The sequence below is a fragment of the Pelobates fuscus genome, chromosome 1, assembly GCF_036172605.1.
Source record: "Pelobates fuscus isolate aPelFus1 chromosome 1, aPelFus1.pri, whole genome shotgun sequence".
NCBI classification, from domain to species: Eukaryota; Metazoa; Chordata; class Amphibia; order Anura; family Pelobatidae; genus Pelobates; species Pelobates fuscus.
Window position 1 is genome coordinate 196,866,047 of NC_086317.1, and position 17,500 is coordinate 196,883,546.

General features: G+C 43.0%; 1 protein-coding gene across 2 annotated transcripts in view; it reads right to left on the minus strand.

Annotated features, from left to right (window-relative positions):
- Nucleotides 1-17,500, minus strand: part of ZNF593OS (ZNF593 opposite strand) — a 343,969-nt gene that overhangs the window by 34,962 nt on the left and 291,507 nt on the right. Inside the window, exon 1 of one of the 2 annotated variants that reach the window (XM_063453232.1) lies at nt 15,165-15,448. The exons of the other annotated variant lie outside the window; for it this stretch is intronic. The gene's annotated coding sequence lies outside the window, so the exon portion shown is untranslated. Of the gene's footprint in view, nt 1-15,164; nt 15,449-17,500 lie in introns of those variants that run through there. 2 annotated transcript variants of the gene reach the window in all.

Sequence of the window (17,500 nt, forward strand, 5' to 3'; positions counted from 1 at the left end):
CTGTTTACCCACATACTAAACCTTTCACATTTGTGGATTCCTCCTTCCTTAAACTCCTATCACCATTTACACAATTTATGCCGTTTATACTTCCTACAAGGGTTCTAACATTTAGGATATGGAACACTCCAGCTTCCATTACTCTTTACAATGTTCCATTTTTGTTTTGACACTGCCTATATCAGGAGAACTAACATGGAACACTCCAGCTTCAGGTTACTCTTTACAACATTCCATTTTTGTTTTGACAGAACTAATATTCCACCAAGCTACTCTCTTCTTACTGGGGACTTACATTAATTCAAGCTTCGGAATCTAAATTATGTGCAGACTCATGAAAGTAGTGGTTTAATGCATTTTCATCGTCAAAGGATGAAACACATACTAAACTGAGCTGCTAAAAAAGTATTTTATGGAAGTTACTTGGTGCCTGCTAGTTAATCCCCAGCTATTTATACACAGGTGGAGATGTTAAGCAACTGGTCATATGAACACATGGTTAACTTACAGGCTGACCTCTACAAGCTCTCTGAAAACATCTCTCCGTGGACAAAGTCGGACAATGGTTTCAAGAACTCTGCAGTTACTGTTGCACTGTGCATTATGTTCCATACTATACAACATCTATTCATCTACCTCTCAGTTTTTATTACTTGTTTCATGTATCTTCCCATTATCACAGTATATACAGTATATAGTATTAGCCTCAAAATTAGAGATGAGCGAACCCGAACTGTAAAGTTCGGGTTCGTACCGAACATTACTATTTTTTGGACCCCGAACTGTCATTTCAGTGACAGTTCGGGTTCAAGTTCGGTGTTCAGCGATTTAATGGCACATTTTGAAAAGCTGCAGGGCAGCCAATCAACAATCATTTGACTCGTGTGCCCTTAGAAGCCATCACAGCCAATGCTACTAATGGCATGGCTGTGATTGGCCAGTGCAGCATGTGACCCAGCCTCTATATAAGTTGGAGTCACATGAGCTCTTATTAGTGAAGGGAGAGGATGCTGCAGCTGTGAGGGACAGATTAGGAAAGAATTCTGGTGTTGAATCTGCAAACTACAGCGATTATTTCTGTGGGTGCTATACTACATTTTTGTACCCTGCCCTGAGCCCAGTGCCACAGAGAAATAAGCAATCAGTCTGTTTGTTAGGTGGGTACTTGCAACTGCATGTGTGCCAGGCACATTACTTTAATCCTGTTATGGTAGCTCAGTGGGCAACATCTAAGCATTTTTAAATACTGCTGTGACATTGCAGTTTGACAAATTAAATTTTTTTGGGTACTAAAAAGTAAATTTGTAGCATGCACTTCATATCTAAAAGAGTCAAATAGAACTGTCAAATACTGCTGTGACATTGCAGTTTGACTAAATCACATTTTTTGTGTGCTAAAAAGTAAATTTGTTGCGTGCACTTCATATCTGAGAGTCAAATAGAACCGTCAAATACTGTGGTTACATCGCAGTTTGAAAAATTCTAATTTCTTTGGTGCTAAAAAGTAAATTTGGGGCGTGCACTTCATATCTGAGAGTCAAATAGAATCGTCAAATACTGCAGTGACATTGCAGTTTGACTAATTCACATTTTTTTGGTGCTAAAAAGTACATTTGTGGCGTGCACTTTATATCTGAGAGTCAAATAGTACCGTCAAATACTGCTGTGACATTGCAGTTTGACAAATTCACATTTATTTGGTGCTAAAAAGTAAATATGCGGCGTGCACTTCATATCTGAGAGTCAAATAGAACAGTCAAATACTGCTGTGACATTGCAGTTTGACTAATTCACATTTTTTTGGTGCTAAAAAGTACATTTGTGGCGTGCACTTCATATCTGAGAGTCAAATAGAACAGTCAAATACTGCTGTGACATTGCAGTTTGACTAATTCACATTTTTTGTGTGCTAAAAAGTAAATTTGTCGCGTGTACTTCATATCTGAGAGTCAAATAGAACCGTCAAATTCTGTGGTTACATCGCACTTTGAAAAATTCACATTTTGTTGGTGCTAAAAAGTAAATTTGGGGCGTACACTTCATATCTGAGAGTCAAAGAGAGTCGTCAAATACTGTGGTTACATCGCACTTTTAAAAATTCAAATTTTTTTCTTGCTGCTAAATAGTACATTTGCTGCCTGCAGTGCACTTCATATCTGAGAGTCAAATAGAACCGTCAAATACTGTGGTTACATAACACTTTGAAAAATTCACATTTCTTTGGTGCTAAAAAGTACATTTGGGGCATACACTTCATATCTGAGAGTCAAATAGAACCGTCAAATACTGTGGTTACATCGCAGTTTGAAAAATTCACATTTTATTTTGTGTTAAATAGCCCTGTATGGTCCGTGGGTACAGGGAGCATCTGTCTCCTGTAACCGGCCGGACTAACAGGAAGTGCACACTGTACCCGCAGACCACGCTCCCTGTACCCGTGGACCACGCTACAACAGAGGTGGGGTGGGGGAGGAGAGGAATTGACAGTGAGGGGGGGGAGGAATTGACAGTGGGGGGTAGGAATTGACAGTGAGGGGGGGAGAGAAAGAAATTGAGAGGGGGAGAGAAAGAAATTGACAGGGAGGGGGGAGAGAGAAAGAAATTGAGATGGGGAGAGAAAGAAATTGAGAGGGAGAGAGAAAGAAATTGAGAGGGGGAGAGAAAGAAATTGAGGGGAGGAGAGAAAGAAATTGAGGGGAGGAGAGAAAGAAATTGAGAGGGGGGAGAGAAATAAATTGAGAGGGGGAGAGAAAGAAATTGAGAGGGGGAGAGAAAGAAATTGACAGGGAGGGGAATTGACGGGGGAGAGAAAGAAATTGACTGGGGGGTGAGAGTGACAGGGTAGGGAGGGGGATGAGAGTGGGGAGGTGGAGGGGAGAAGAGAGTGACAATGGAGGGGGAGAGAAGAGTGTGACAAGGGAGGGGGGAGAAGAGAGGGACAAGTGGGGGAGAGGGGGGAGAAGAGATTGACAAGGGGGGGGAGAGATTGACATCCATCCATCACACACACACAATCACACACAATGCACCCCTTACACACAAAGACAATGCACCCCTTGCACACAGAAAAATACACAATGCATTACACACACACACAAGCAATGCATCCCTTACACACACAGAAACACAATGCATTCCTTACACATACTCAAAGCACCCCTTACACACACTCAATGCACCCCTTACAGATGCACACACTGCATCCCGTACATACACAGAAACACACCTTGTAGCCCTTACACATACAAACACAGATTCACACAATGCATTCCTTACACACATATCAGGACATCCCCTACACACTCCACCCCCTGTGAACAAACTCATTGGTGGAACATGAAGGTGGACCCTGGGACCCAGACCTTGAGCTGTGTAAAGGGCCCCAAAAAATGGAGCTGCTTCCCGTTCTCACAGAACATTGATTTTTGTGACCACAGTTACAAACAGCCTCCAGAGAGCCTGTTCTACACCAGACCAGTGGAGCCAGACTGCAGCTAGACTGCAGCTAGAGCCCATCATCATCCTCATCTGGTTGTAAGTAGGCAATCTAGTATATTATTCGTGGCACTAATCTCTAATTTACCTCACATTAAAGAAACAGTATAGTCCCCATAACCACTGCAGCTTAATGTAGTGTCCCTGCAGGCCTTTTAATGTAAACACGGCGGCACTGCAGCACTGGCGTTAGTTAACATGGCAGATCATATGGGTGGGGCATTGTGATGTCAAATGGGGGAGGGGGCGGCAAACTTTACTTTTGCCTAGGGCGGCAAAAATTATTGCACCAGCCCTGCCGCCAGCACCTCAGAAGGCAGGGTTAGCATGGGCGAAACGTGGAAAAGCTTTGTCAGCACACCACAACAACTAGCACCACCAGCTGATATGGAACGTCTTAGCAGGAGGCAGCATTTCAGCACACGCCTACACGTACTGACTGATGGGTCTGCCCCATTCAACTTCCGGGTCTCCAAATTGGGCACATGGCCTGAGTTTGCCCTTTATACCTTGGAGGTGCTGGCCTGCCCTGCAGCCAGTGTATTGTCTGAACGTGTGTTTAGCATGGCAGGGGGCGTTATCACAAACAAGCGCAGCCGCCTGTCCACAGCCAACGTGGACAAGCTCACGTTTATTAAAATGAATCAGGCATGGATCCCACCAGACTTGTCTGTACCTTGTGCAGAATAGACATTTACACCGGCCTCACCCAGCCATTGTTATACTCAAGTGCACTTATTCTTTTTTTTTTTTTTTATATGTCCCAATATTTTGGGGGCATCCCCAATTGTTTGCAGGGCACTTGTCCTACTCTTACCCCTATTTTACTTTCTTTTGCAGCCCTCTAGCCCTTTCCAGGACTTTTTTAGAGCCATTTTAGTGCCCAAAGGTTTGGGTCCCCATTGACTTCAATGGGGTTCAGGGTCAAGTTCGAGTCCGAACTCGAACTTTTTGCCGATGTTCGGCCGAACCTGGGGAAACCGAACATCCATGTGTCTGCTCATCTCTACTCACGTTTACAGAGAACTTGTGTTTTCTAGCACTGGAGTGGTCAAACTGTCAGTCTCGATCTACCTACCAGCTAATCTCCAACAGCTGTCGGGTAGACCGTGAATGAGTAGCAGTGAATGAGTGGGCATTTGGGCCCTCAAACATCAACCAAGGGCCCTATATTTTTTGGGGGTGCCCACAAATGGTTATTCACAATCCATCTGGGAATTTTAAAGAGCGTCCCAGGCTTACTGTCTGTGTGTGCGTGTGTGTATTTGCATATATGGTTCAGTTTATGTGGTTTAATGAGTCTGTGTATGGGTCAATCTTTGTGTCTGTTTCAGTTAGTGGTGTGTGTATGCCCATGTGCGTCAGTGAGTGTGTGTGTGTCAAGGAGTACATACATTCATTAAAAAGTTAATTTGAGGTATATATGAAGATAACTAGTGTTACTTAATATATGTGATTTCCAGAAAAAAAGTGATCCTGGAAATCTTTGCCAACTATTGGCAACTGTGGGAAGTCTACACCTGCACCTCCACTTCTAATATCTTCATTAAAAAGTTAATTTGAGGTATATATGAAGATAACTAGTGTTACTTAATATATGTGATTTCCAGAAAAAAAGTGATCCTGGAAATCTTTGCCAACTATTGGCAACATTCATTAAAAAGTTAATTTGAGGTATATATGAAGATAACTAGTGTTACTTAATATATGTGATTTCCAGAAAAAAAGTGATCCTGGAAATCTTTGCCAACTATTGGCAACTGTGGGAAGTCTACACCTGCACCTCCACTTCTAATATCTTCATTAAAAAGTTAATTTGAGGTATATATGAAGATAACTAGTGTTACTTAATATATGTGATTTCCAGAAAAAAAGTGATCCTGGAAATCTTTGCCAACTATTGGCAACATTCATTAAAAAGTTAATTTGAGGTATATATGAAGATAACTAGTGTTACTTAATATATGTGATTTCCAGAAAAAAAGTGATCCTGGAAATCTTTGCCAACTATTGGCAACATTCATTAAAAAGTTAATTTGAGGTATATATGAAGATAACTAGTGTTACTTAATATATGTGATTTCCAGAAAAAAAGTGATCCTGGAAATCTTTGCCAACTATTGGCAACTGTGGGAAGTCTACACCTGCACCTCCACTTCTAATATCTTTCGCAAGCTTACAGTGTCAGAGCATTGCTGTAATAACCCAAGGTGCTCTGACATTAAGTGCAAGTGCCAGAGCTCCATCTCATCCTGTGGCCTGCCATGCAATCAGTGGATAGGCAGCACTCTGTACCACCAAGGATCTCAATGTCCCATCAATTCAAGGTAAGATTAGGGAGGGGGAAAATATATTTTTTCGCCTGCAGCCCCTATACATGTGTACACACACATACACACACCACACACTCACACACATTCTAGCTACACAAACAGACCCCTTAACACACACTTCACCACAAACAGCATCTTCTTCAAAAATTCCAGCCCTCTCCAGTTTTTGGTACCCCACTTGTGGGAACACCAGTAACAAGAGACCAGCAAATGCAGTGTCATTAAATTTGCTTGCGTTGTGCTAAGCAAAAACTTTACCAATCCAGGGCTTGACCCCAGGGGTAATTCCGTCAAATCCTCCAGATTTTGTAAAAAGAAGGAATAGTTATAAACAGCAGCAGTCAATTTATCAATTAATTGATTTTCATACATTTTTGCCCTGACCTCCTGGATAATAGAAGGAGAATGTCCATAGCTAAGATGCAGCCAAGGTAATTTTGTTAAATAGTTTCTGAGCTCTCATCGGAAAACCCTCTAAGGGCTGAGGCAGAAGGTCTCTTGAAGACAACATGTGGATGCATGTACCACAATGGCAACAAAGTCTCCAGCAATCATCAGAGGAAATAGCAGTAGGTGGTATAAGTAAGTGGTATACCACCAAAAACAATTTTATACAACTGGTCGTGGGATGTAACATAAATGGAAACCCTGATGACTGCCTCGCAAATGTAGCCCCATGTGTCACCATCTAGTTTCTCCCTCCAGGTCATGCTCCCACACAAAGTGCCCAAGATTGTGAAATGTTAACAATTATAGTTGTAAATCTGTGAAATAAGACCCATCTGGTAAAGCTGCTGCAAGCAAAGGTCTTCAAATGGAGTGAGAGCCAAGCTAGCAGCATCCCTTGATACTGCTCAATATATAAAGTCACATATCTGCACATACCTAAACAAATCTTTACAGTAAAAAGGGTAACTTCATTATTGTCATTAAAGCTTATAAGTAAGGCACTTTTCCTCTTCTCAGTTTTTAATATGGACCCCACTCATCAGTTCCAGGATGATACTTACAGAGGCAAAAATAAAAGGTATTTTCAATCAGGAGGAGTTTTATTTCTCATACCAAGAACATGCAATGACAGCTATTTTTAATAATTTGATGAAAGTTCATAAAAACCTCCTAAATCCACCGGGATGACCCATCATAACAGGAATTGATGAGGGGCGTGTCCAACAGCCGAAGCGAACGGTCGCATGGAGTAAGAGCTCCCGGCCGCAACGTACCCAAACGCTATAATTAAGCAGATTAGACGACCAGAAACCCAGCACAAACTTACCCGCCGACAGACACCGGCACCATGGCCCCGACCAAACAAATGAAAATGACGTACCAGAGAAAATCCGCCAAAAAAGACAAAGGCAGGTCTCCACAAGATGGCGACGACAGCATGGGACTTTCTCCTGCATCAGACCAACTGCATGACACTGACACAGCCTCCTCCCCGAGGCACCAGTAAGTGAGAAACGGCTATTTTCTATGCTGCAAGACTTAAAAACAACATGAAACAAATGACTGCAGAATTTAAGCGGGAACTGGCCTACATTGGTGAGTGCACAGACCGCCTGGAAGTGTGGACGGAAGAAATATGTGCTACACAAAATGATTTCGCAGAGCAACTGCGAACGCTCCGAGAGGAGCACATGCTTCTAAAGGGGAAAACAGCGGACATAGAAGACCGCTCTAGGCAGAATAATGTAAGATTCCGGGGAGTCCCAGACAGCGTCACACATGATGCTCTCCCTGATTATATCATAGGCCTCTGCACCGCACTAGCACCAGCCATAGAGAGAGAAAAGTGGCTCATGGACCGGGTCCACCGCATTCCAAGACCCCCACGTCTCACAACAGATACACCAAGGGACACGGTGGTTAGATTCCACTACTTTACATCTAAGGAAGCATTGATGACCGCGGCACGCAAACTACAACAACTCCCAGAGCCGTACCAAAGCACCCAATTGTTTGCAGATTTATCGGCGCTTACCATGGAAAGAAGACGGGAATTCATTTCGGTCACGAAGACGCTGCGCAACCACAATATACAATATTGTAGCGGAGTGCAATATTAGAATCCACAATCTCCGCTGGTATTACAGGTAAATCCACAGTCAGCGCTGAAAAGTAAGCGGACGAAACACAGTCTGGGAGTCAACTAGCAGCTTTATTCAGAACTTCCAGTATTTATGCACGTCCCCATGCAAGGGGTTTCCTTACTGACAAAGCAGGGGTGATACAGTAAGGGGCTACATGGGGGACTTAACATCTGGTACATTTCTCCCATCAGGCACCGCTGCACGAGAGGGATACTCCCACTGAAATATACCGTTAAGTGGATTATCCCCTCGTGCAGCAGAACCGGCATTTCACATTTAAATCTATAACTTTAACAATATTCGTCTTATTTGCACGAACAGGCGTTCGGTAGAAAGCTGGGGTCTGAGGGTACATTTCGTGTGAATACCGCTCAGATCCCAGCTAAACTAACCGAACGCCGCACGAAATACATTAATCTATTTAGTTCGTTTCAAAAGTACCGAACACCGATGGGTCCCAAAATAGGAGAAGACCGGAGACAAAGGATCCAAGATGGCCGACTGCCGCGTGGTCGGTAGTCGAACGACGGCCACCTAAGAATCCACTTAATTACCGATTGCAACAATGTTGCATTCGGGTAATTGGTGCCACACGCCTCTAAGTGTGTGGGCTTGTGTTCGGTACCTAATTCGTTTCATGAACAGCCGGTAAAGTTGCTGTTCGTGAAACGACCATGTAAATGCTAGCCGCTTTCGGCTGCTAGCATACGAATACCATAGGAATACATGTAACCATACATTTCAAGGCAGAATACAAAGTACATTCAAATACAATATATCAGCAGTGTGTAGGACAACCTTTAGGGATCTAGTTCCATAGTCTGAAGTGGCTAGGTTTGCCACAAATATCATTGGGGTTATCCCACCAAGATCTTGATATGGAAAGATAAGCACCATAGCATCGAGGAACCCGCCGAAGGCCTGAAACTTCTCCGGGACTGGGGACTATTCAGATCTCAGGACCCTCCAGGACAAAACTCTAAGATGCCTCGATGGCTGTCGACGGAATGGCACATGGCGGGCTCGCCCTGACAACAACGTGTGCGATACCCCCAAATGCATGATGCCAATATGTATGTATGCAATGACACACTTCACCACACTGATACGACATACCTTGATGTCTTAAATTAGCTCTCTCCTGTACGAGAGCACACACATAGACCCTGGCAAGTTAACGACTACAAAAAAAAAAAACACAAAGGTAAAACACACAAAGGTCCTAAACATCAAAAAGTCTTATGTATGAACCATGTTTAAAGGGTCGTTGACATGGCTGCTCTCCTTAGATCACGCCTCCCAGGTTGACCAGCTGCCCAGCTTCGGCATGGGCTGCAGGCCAATCGCGTAAAATGCCCACGACCAAAGGGGCATCTTGGATATACTTTGTTTACTTGTTTTTGGTTTTGCATATGTTTATGTTTACGTCTCTACCATTGCCCAACACCTGGCTGTACTACTTGATACCCTGTAGGCCAGACCACACCATGCAAAACCCTACCAACCTTCTCGGAAGGCGATCTGGACACCGCCACACACCGCCACACAATTCCAAAGGGAACCCCCAAACAGAACGACTAACACCTGCCAAAAAAATACTCTGACTCCCAAATCCAATGGTTAATTCAATGCAATTGTTCTCCCTTAACGTTAAGGGACTTAACAGCCCCCATAAACGTAGGCTAGCAGCGCAGGAAATGCGCTCGGCAGTAATGTGTGCTGATTGATACCGGCTGGAGTGAGTGGAGGGAGTTAGGGGCAATAGTTCATTGACAAACTTCTGATGGGCCTGTACATGTACTTTTTTGAGCAGGGGGACCTTGTAGGTACTGCAGGATTTCAGTCCTTCACGGCATAGTGTATTAACAATTGTTTTCTTGGTGACTATGGTTCCACTTGCCTTGAGATCATTAGCAAGATCCTCCAGTGTAGTTCTGGGAGTTCATTAAAACTCCACAAGGTGAGATCTTGCACGGAGCACCAGACCGAGGGTCACTGACAGTTATTTTGTGTTTCTTCCATTTGCGAATAATCACACCAACTGTTGTCACATTGCTGCTTGGCGATGGACTTGTAGCCTTGTGTAGGTCTACAATCTTGTCCCTGACATCCTTGGACAATCTTTGGTCTAGCCCATGGTGGAGAGTTTGGAATCTGATTGATTGATTGCTTCTGTGGACAGGTGTCTTTTATACAGGTAACATGCTAAGATTAGGAGCACTCCCTTTAAGAGAGTGCTCCTAATCTCAGCTTGTTACCTGTATAAAAGACACCTGGGAGCCAGAAATCTTGCTGATTGGTAGGGGATAAAATACTTATTTCACTCAATCACATGCAAATTAATTTATGACTTTTTTTATATGCGTTTTTCTGGATTTTTGTTGTTATTCTGCCTCTCACTGTTAAAATCCACCTACCATTAAAATTATAGACTGATAATTTATTTGCATGTGTATTTGCATGGGTGTCAGTGTATGTGTCTGTGTATCAGTATACACTACACACAAATGCACACCTGCATTCACACACATACAATGAGGGGGGGAAAGTATTTGATCCCCTGCTGATTTTGAACAAACGTTCAAAATCAGCAGGGGATCAAATACTTTCCCCCCTTATTGTATGTGTGTGAATGCAGGTGTGCATTTGTTTGTAGTGTATACTGATACACAGACACATACACTGACACACATGCAAATACACACACAGACAGAAACACAGATACACTCACTGACACAAAAGGACACAGATCCACACACACAGACACAAACATTCCTGACACACATGCACTGCCACACAGATACACAGACATTCCTGACACACACACTGACACATAGACACATACATACTAACAGACACACATACGGAAACAGACATACACACATACAGACACACACTAACATACATACAGACACACGCACATGCATAAGGACATACAGACACATACATTCAGACACAAACATATACACATACATACTGACATACATACAGACACATACATACATATTGACATACAGACACACATACTGACACATACACACATACATACATACTGACAAAAATACATACATAATGACATACACACACACACATGCAGGACATTTTTCAGCCACCCTTCTGTTTCTTACCTTTTCGGTGCAGGAGGGTGGCTGGGGCTGATGGAAGTCGATCTGGCTCTCCCTCTTCATGGCCTCCACGCTGTCTCTCCTCCCTCCCGCGTGGAGTAAGCTGGGAGGAAGTGACTGGCCGTCACTTCCTCACAGCAGTACTTGCAGCTGGCATTTTTAAAGTGGCCCCGTCGTGTTATTACACAACTGCAGTGTTGACCGGGCCCCTTAAGATACATGCCGATTTCCTCTTCACATGGGGAATGTGGGGCCCCCCAGGACTGCCGGACCCGTGACAACCGTCATGGTTGTAATCCCCTGATGGCTGCCCTTCATACACACACTCCACAGACATCCCCTCCCCCCAAATTCATGCACTGATACTACAAACAGCATAAATGAAACAGCCTCTACCCCAGCAGCTTGGAAAGTGGTAACAAATGCAGTGACAATCTTGTGGTAGATCCTGTTACCTTGGCTATAAATAATGTATATCCCATGTAGTTAAAGTTTTCCAACCCTACTTCTAATGTATTTGGAACCTCAGCTTCTTCATAACATATGCACTAAACGTATTTATTCATATTTTTATAAATGTTATGTTTCTAAAAGAACCACATCACATCCATCATCACATTTAAAAAAAAATAAATAATCTTTATTTTGTTCATGCATGAATGATCACACAGGTTTTAAACGACACTACAGCATCAACAGGGTACAGGAGTCGTTGTGCGAGACATGAGTATCACGATGGACTAGCACTTTTTTTATATACATGAACATATGTGCTTCAAAACTAACGTAGGGAACAGTTTTATTAAAATAAAGTGAATGAAGTACTAAAGATACGGTCATAAGTCAAAGGGATATAATAAAATGAGTCTAGTGTATGTTATGGGGTATCCCTGCTATTGCATTGAGCCCCTTAACACGGACGTATCAGGGGTAGAGGTTGCCCGCGGATGGTGTGGTGAGGCCTGTAAGCCATCAAGTAACTAAACTGTGGGGCTATATGCCTCGTAATGCTTCCAGTACTGCAGTTTTATCCCTGAATAGGGAAAAGCGGAGTAGCACATTGCGTGGAGTCACAGACGGACCCTTGTAGATTTTGAAAACGGAAGCAGTGATCGAATTGCATTCCTTTGGCCAACAGGCGTTTGATAAAGGGTGGGATACTTTAGCAATACCTTGTATCTTCAAATTATTGCACCGTTGCGCATCTTCCAGAGCATCAATTCTGGCCTGCATGGCCTGATGAGAGGTCTTGCTCTCTCCTAAAGGGCAGCACTCTACTCTCTCCTCCAGTTCTGCTTTACTCCCACCTTATTTGATTGCTATCTCCTGTCCTATTGTGTTTTATACCCCACCTCCTATAGACTGTAAGCTTGTTTGAGCAGTGTCCTCTTCAACCTATCGTTCTTGTAAGTTTTCTTGTGATTGTCCTATTTCTGGTTAAATCCCCTCCTCTAATAATATTGTAAAGTGCTACGTAATCTGTTGGCGCCCTATAAATGGCAATAATAATAATAATAATAATAATAATAGTAATAATACATAGATAGATTGATAGATAGACAGATTATCACTACTTAGTAGATATACCTCCAATAAAAACATAAGTGCATTTAATCATGCATTTTTTCATTGGCAGTATATATAACACAGCTAGCAAACACTTTAGATCTCTTGTCTGCAGCTTTGCCCTACCCTTTCAACCCCTTCCAACTTTCTGTGGATGTCCAATCACAGACTTCCCACTGGAGCTCAATGAGAAGTACTTGCAAGGCAGATGCTCTGAGCGATTGCTGCCTCTTGAGATTAGCTCCACTGCACTAACCAACCAGGAAGCTACAGGACCCAGAGCCCGCTCTCTAATAAGGTGATTTAGGCAGCCGCCTAAGGCCTCACGCTGACTGGTGCCTCCTGGCTGCCTAAATCGCCATAGGGCAGACTGACATGGCAGGGGGCCTGGTGGCTTGTTCATTATGCTGCTGGGTGCGAGGGCCCTCAGCTCAGTCTGCCCTGACTGGGAGCCCAGCAGTCTTCAGTCTGTAGCTTAGCCAGGTGCAGAGCTACAGACTGAAGTGTAGCCTATCAGAGTGTTGCTTCGAGTTACCATGACAATGCTCTGATACTTCTGGAGATCGCGAGACACTTACCACGAGGTCTGGGGCTCTGCATCTGACTGAGCTACAGACCGAAGAGCCAATCACCAGGGGAATCCACCGGACTACCAGGGAATTAATCCTAGGTGGACCACCTAGGAAATTATGTAATAAAAAAAGGTAATTTTTAGGCCCCTCTACCCCCCTCACCCTGTCACAGTCTTTCCACACCCCTACCCTATCACAGCCCCTCCACCTTATCACAGCCCCCACCACACCCTGTCACCCCACACCCACCCTGTCACAGCCCCCACACATCACTGTAACCCCTCCACACACACCCTGTTACAGTTGCCACACACACTCTGTCACCCCCACCCACACCCTATCATCCCTCCACACACAGTCACCCCACATTCACACGCGGTCACCCCGACCCACACACACTGTAACCCCCTACACATACACTATCACCATTTCCAAACACTTTCAGCCCTCACACATTGTCAACCACTTCACCCAACCACACTCACGTTAACCCCTTCTAATCCTGTCACTCTTACTCCTCCAACCATACCAAACTCACCTGAACTTGCTTTGCTTCACTTATCCCCAACTCTGTCACACTCATCCTCTATCAGTCTGTCCCACTCACCTCCTTCACCCTGCCACACTCACCCTACCACATAAACACCGCCAATCCCATCCTCCAATTGTGCCACACTCATCCAAAACACTGTTGCACTCTCCTCCCCAAGCCTGCCATACTCACCCTTACACATTAGTACCTCTAATCCTGCCACAGTAACCCCCTTAATCTTGTCACACTCCCCTCCCCTCATTCTGTTATACTTCCTTCTCCAAACATGGCACATTCAACCCAACCCTGTGATACACCCCCAACTATGCAACACTTACCCTGTCACATTAACTTCCTCCAATCCTGTCACACTTACTTCCCCTTGCCCTGTCACACTCCCTCCGGTATGTCACAATCACCCCTATCATTCTCACCCTCCCTCATTCTGTTACACTCACCCCCCCAACCTGGTCTTTTGTACCCCACTGACCCTGCCACACTCAGCCTGCCACAGTTACCCCTTTACTCACCTTGTCACAGTAACAAACTGAAGACGTTCATTATACACACACACACACACACACACACACACAAAGATTACAGAGAGCCCCAATAGACAAAACACACTGCAAGCAGCTACCCCATACACATGCAGTCCCAGACACATGCTCACAAAGAAACATTCACACACAAGGATACTCTCTGTCAGACACACACTATCAGGCACATACACTGGTAGACAATGCCACAGAGACACTCAGAAATACACACACCGGCACTTATGTATACACCATTACTATTTAGTAGTTGTGATCTGAAACTGAACTGACATGCAGATTTTAGACTGGTGAGATGGTCCTTGGACAGAAGTCTCAAATATAAAACTGTTGGCAGCTAAGCGAGAATTCTCACCAAAATGGTGATCCACATTTTAGCTTCCAACTTGGGAAAGATAGAAAGTAATGTGAGAGCGTCAGAAATAATTACACATTTGAGAAGTCTGGTAGAACAATCTCCTGTGCACGGTTAGGTTTATTATTTATTAAGTCACATATCTTTTATAAATACATTATTGATATAAACTAAAATGCTGCATACACAACAATTATAATCAGACAGTAAGTTTATAATTACATATGTGCCTTAATTGATCACTGTCAATAAATATATGATGAGTTATTTTGAAATACTATTCTACTATTCTTAGACATTTTATTTGTATGTACAAATAAGAAAAATAAGATGGAACAATATTTATTGGTATATTTGATTTATCACACACAACTATTTTTGCAAGTATTTTATCGGTTATGACTGGCTGGTATATGCCCTAAATACTATTTGTATAAGTAAACTGTCAACATAGAAACATTCTTTGTCCCTTGTAGCACAAATACAGAGTAAGCGGGAGAAGTAAATATGCTGTAGATCTAAGAGTACATACTCACCACAATGATCCAGTTAACAAGTGATCAGCTGCTAATCCTTTCCAGGAGTAAAGATCGAGTTTCAGAGTATAGCCAAGTGCTTGAATCAGAGAAAGCAGTGAGTTTTGTGTATGCTAAATGTATGGATTAGTCAATTCTAATCCAGTGTGATTATTATTTTGCTTGGAATACCAAATTATTTAAAGTACAAAATGTGTGAGCTTTGCAGTGCAGTGTGTTGATATATGTGCATGTAAGTTGTGAATAGATCTGTTGAAGTATGTGAGTGTGTGTATGTCTAGCTGTAAAAGTATATGCTGAAGTGTGTTTAAGGGCTCAGTTTACATCCTTTTAGGATCCATCCAGCCTTGGTATGCAAGGGGAGGAGTGTTTGCTTGTATCTATAGTTATACTGGTTTGAATGACATACATTTCATCATGCATTATTAACTCACTTTGAAATGTTCATTTTAACTGACAGTAACACAAATCAACTTTTACTGCTGCTATAAACCAGCCATCTTGAAGATTTTTTTTAAGTTGTAGTTTTCTTTTGTACACTAATTTATAGTCTTTTAGCGCAACTAATACCAGTATTTTTTTTCTTCAAAACACTTAATTGAAGAATAATATATCTGTTTCTGTGCATGAAACTTGTTTGATTACAATTACATGTTTGTTAGTCCACCCATTGTAAAGCGCTACAGAATCTTTTGGCGCTTGTGGCGAAAGCCACTTCACCAATGGGGTTTGGAGGGGACTACTTGTCAGCCTTGTACCCTGTGACTATGGCCCCTTTAATTTATTATGGTTAAAAACCCTATTTGTACTTCTTATGACTTTGGACATTAATTATTCGAACTTTCGAAGCGGCACTTCGAGCTCCTGAACTCCCGAAGCCATTTGAAATGCCATTCGACCACGTGGTGGCGGCCATCTTGTTCGCATTGTCCAAAACCACGATTAGACTTCAGGGGGACTTAGCTGCGAACTTTGTTCAGCATGAAAACCTTGTGGTTCTCCAGCGGTACATAGCTGTTTTGGGCATGAGACCATGCCTGTGCCTGGGCAAAACTATTATTTTCATAACATTTCTGAACCCCTGATCTGATCTGGGTGATTTTTTCTTTTTTAACGTGCGTTTCGGCGTGATAATACACCGTCCTCAGGGGCAAACGTGAATGTGACTACTCACCAGAAAGGTTTAAATATGCTATACCTTAATCAGCCGTCCGTAAAACAGGTTAGTCGGCATGTGCATTGACCAATGGGAAAGGGACGTGGGTGTGGCTAACTGCTCGCATCACTAGGAAGAGCCCACGTGGGTTTGATGGACATGTAGTGTGTCGTCCTCTAATGTGCTGATCGCATATCTGTATAGGGGATAGCACCTACTCCCAGTTACTCCACGACACGAGCTTACATTCATCCATTAAATTACCCCCATTAGGCTCAAAATATATTGATAAAGTAAATCTGAGCCGGGAGGGGGGGGGGGGCAAATATGCTACATTATGGCATGATCTATTGAGGTTCTAAAGTGCAAATGTACACATGAACATTTCGTATTGATTAAAGAATCCTTCATGTGTATATGTATGTACATGGTAAGCTTAATGTTTAGAGATCAACAGTGAGGACTATTTTGAGGTATAGTCAGATAAATGGAGAGTATGAAAACCCTTAATTTAGACTGTTTGGAGATAAGGTCTTGAGGCGATAGATCCAGAAAGCCTTTCTCTGTCTTAGTTTGGTATCCCATCCACCTTTACGTGGTGGTTGTGGTATAAGTTCCAGACCCGTGAATCGGATGCCTGCTGATGAGTTGTTATGGTCAATTTGGAGATGTCTAGAGATAGGAGTTTCTTGACAGAGTTTACATGTTCGCGTATACTACACTTAAAAGGGCGAAAAGTTTTGCCCACATATTTTAGTCCGCAGGAACATGTGAGCAAATACACCACACCTATTGAGCGACAATTAAAGAAACAACAAGATTGAAAATTTTCCATACTACTGCTGTTGGAGAATATCTTGGATTGTCTGTTAATGACGGGTAACGCACTACAGTGTCCACACTTAAAAGTACCCATTGGTAGATATTTCTTAAAGTAACCAATTGATGTGGCATTTGAAAAATGGCTTGGTGATAAAAGATCCCTCAAATTTCTACCTCTACTTGCCGTGATAGAAGGTGACAGCGTAAGTAAATTTTTGAGGTGTTTATCCGAGGTAAGCATGGGCCAAAATTTGTGTAAGATATTTTTTACGTTATCCCAGCCGGCATCGAAAGTGCCAATGCATCTTATGGGGCTAGGTTCCACCTTCCGGGTTTTAATTGGTCTTGTTCCGTATTT